Here is a 3,410-nt window from a genome sequence, read left to right as displayed (position 1 = left end):
TCGGTCTCACTTTCCCTACTTTTTCATTTGGGCTTCCTAGGATCACCACCCAAATAAACTACCTGTCACCAGGTTTTTTTGTTTTTTGTTTTTTTTGCCTGGGGGAGGGCAGGGAACTCAAATGCATGACCTATTTTCGGTTAAAAGTGAAAAGAGATTCTTGTCTTCTGTCCAAGTTGGTCACTTCCTTGCGCCAAAGTGAACAGTAGCCAACATGTCAGGGTGGGAGTCGTATTACAAAACCGAGGGCGATGAAGAAGCAGAAGAACAATAAGAGAACCTTGAAGCAAGTGGAGACCATAAATATTCAGGAAGACATAGTTTGATTTTTTTGGTTGATGCCTCCAGGGCTATGTTTGAATCTCAGAGTGAAGATTTGACTCCTTTTGACATGAGCATCCAGTATATCCAAAGTGTGTACATCAGTAAGATCATAAGCTGTAAGAAAGATCATAAGCAGTAAGATCATAAACAGATCATAAGCAGTGAGATCATAAGCAGTGAGATCATAAACAGTGAGATCATAAGCAGTGAGATCATAAGCAGTGAGCTCATAAGCAGTGAGATCATAAGCAGTGAGATCATAAACAGTGAGATCATAAGCAGTGAGATCATAAGCAGTGAGATCACAGTGAGATCACAAGCAGTGAGATCATAAGCAGTGAGCTCCTAAGCAGAGATGATAAGCAGTGAGCTCATAAGCAGTGAGATGATAAGCAGTGAGATGATAAACAGTGAGATCATAAGCAGTGAGATCATAAGCAGTGAGATCATAAGCAGTGATCGAGATCTCTTGGCAGGGGTGTTCTATGGTACCGAGAAAGACAAAAATTCAGTGAATTTTAAAAATATTTACATCTTACAGGAGTTGGATAATCCAAGTGCAAAACAAATTCTAGAGCTTGACCAGTTTAAGGGGCAGCAGAGACAAAAACGTTTCCAAGACCTGATGGGCCATGGATCTGACTACTCACTCAGTGAAGTGCTGTGGGTCTGTGCCAGCCGCTTTAGTGATTTCCAGTTCAAGATGAGTCATACGAGGATCATGCTGTTCACCAGTGAAGACAACCCCCATGGCAATGACAGTTCTAAAACCAGCTGGGCCAGGACTGAAGCTGGTGATCTCTGAGATACAGGCATCTTCCTTGACTTGACGCACCTGAAGAAACCTGGGGGCTTTGACATATCCTGGTTCTACAGAGATACCGTCAACATAGCCGAGGATGAGGACCTCAGGGTTCACTTTGAGGAATCCAGCAAGCTAGAAGACCTGTTGCAGAAGGATCGCGCCAAGGAGACCAGGAAGCAAGCACTCAGCAGGTTAAAGCTGAAGCTCAACAAAGACATAGTGATCTCTGTGGGCATTTGTAATCTGCTCCAGAAGGCTCTCAAGTCTTCTGCAACAAAGCTTTATCAGGAAACAAATGAACCAGTGAAAACCAAGACCCTGGCCGGGTGCGTTGGCTCAAGCCTGTAATCCCAGCTCTTTGGGAGGCTGAGGCGGGCGGATCACCTGAGGTTGGGAGTTCGAGACCAGCCTGACCAAAATGGAGAAACCCCGTCTTTACTAAAATAATACAAAATTAGCCAGTCGTGGTGGTGCATGCCTGTAATCCCAGCTACTTGGGAGGCTGAGGCAGGAGAATCGCTTGAATCCAGGACGTAGGGGTTGCAGTGAGCCGAGGTTGTTCACTGCACTCCAGCCTGGGTGACAGGAGCAAAACTCTGTCTCAAAAAAAAGAAAAAAAAAGAAAAAGAAAAGAAAAAAAGAAAGCAAGACCTGGACATTTAACGCAAATACATGCAGTTTGCTTCTGTTTAGCGATACCAAGAGGTCTCAGATCTATGGAAGTCATCAGATTATACTGGAAAAAGAGGAAACAGAAGAGCTAAAATGGTTTGATGATCCAGGTTTGATGCTCATGGGTTTCAAGCCCTTGGTAATGCTGAAGAAGCACCATTACCTGAGGCCCTCCCTGTTGGTGCACCCTGAGTCGCCGCTGCTGATTGGGAGCTCAACCCTGTTCAGCACTCTGCTCATCATGTGTCTGGAGAAGGAGGTCATAGCATTGTGAAGATACATACCCTGCAGGAACATTCCCCCTTATTTTGTGGCTTTGGTGCCACAGGAAGAGGATTTGGATGACCAGAAAATTCAGGTGACTCCTCCAGGCTTCCAGCTGGTCTTTTTACCCTTTGCTGATAATAAAATGAACGTGCCCTTTATTTATTTATTTATTTATTTATTTATTTATTTATTTGTTTGTTTGTTTGTTTGTTTGCTTGTTTATTTTTGAGACGGAGTCTCACTCTTGTCACCCGGGCTGGAGTGCAATGGTGTGGTCTCAGCTCACTGCAACCTCTGCCTCCCGGGTTCAAGCGATACTCCTGCCTCAGCCTCCCAAATATCTGGGATTACAGATGCCTGCCACCATGCCCAGCTATTTTTTTGTGTTTTTAGTAGACAGGGTTTCACCATGTTGGCCAGGCTGGTCTTGAACTCCTGACCTCAGGTGATCTGCCCGCCTCAGCCTCCCAAAATGCTGGGATTACAGGCGTGAGCCACTGTGCCCGGTGAAGATGCCCTCTACTGAAAAGGTCATGGCAACTCCAGAGCAGATGGACAAGATGAAGGTTATCATTCAGAATCTCCGCTTCACATACAGATGTGGCAGCTTTGAGAATCCCGTGCTGCAGCAGTACTTCAGGAACCTAGAGGCCTTGGCCTTGGATTTGATGGGGCTGAACAAGCAGTGGACCTGACATTGCCCAAGGTTGAAGCAATGAATAAAAGACTGGGATCCCTGGTGGATGAGTTTAAGGAGCTTGTTTACCCACCAGATTACAATCCTGAAGGGAAAGTTACCAAGAGAAAGCACGATAACGAAGGTTCTGGAAGCAAAAGGCCCAAGGTGGAGTATTGAGAAAAGGAGCTGAAGACCCAAATCAGCAAGGGCACGCTGGGCAAGTTCACTGTGCCCATGCTGAAAGAGGCCTGCCAGGCAGACGGGCTGAAGAGCGCGGTAAAGAAGCAGGAGCTGCTGGAAGCCCTCACCAGGCACTTCCAGGACTGACCAGAGGCCATGCGTGCAGCCGCCCTTCCACACCGTGCCCAGGCTGCCTGGCCTTGTTTTCAGCCAGTTAAAATGTGTTTCTTCTGAGCTAGGAAGAGTCTGCCCAACAGAAGTCGAGGAACTTGAAGTTTTTGAGACTTTCTGTTGGCATGGTGATGGTGTAGCCCTCCCACTTTGCTGTACCTTACTTTATAGCCTGAAAAAAGAGCCCTAAGTTTGTACTATTACAAGAAAAAGTGAAAAGAAAATGAGCCTCAGGCCTTTTGTCTGTTCGGTATGCCTTATCACAGGGAGCTAGGAGGCTTTTCTAGGGTCCTGTAATGATGGTTTTTGCTC

The 3,410-nt window shown here is 46.2% G+C and overlaps 1 pseudogene; it reads left to right on the top strand.

Annotated features, from left to right (window-relative positions):
- Positions 1-214: 214 nt before the first annotated feature.
- Positions 215-3,074, top strand: LOC108532612 (X-ray repair cross-complementing protein 6-like; annotated as a pseudogene).
- Positions 3,075-3,410: the final 336 nt, after the last annotated feature.

Source organism: Rhinopithecus bieti, unplaced genomic scaffold, assembly GCF_001698545.2.
Source record: "Rhinopithecus bieti isolate Rb0 unplaced genomic scaffold, ASM169854v2 scaffold_9383, whole genome shotgun sequence".
Classification (NCBI taxonomy): domain Eukaryota; kingdom Metazoa; phylum Chordata; class Mammalia; order Primates; family Cercopithecidae; genus Rhinopithecus; species Rhinopithecus bieti.
This window is presented reverse-complemented; position numbering and strand designations above follow the sequence as displayed.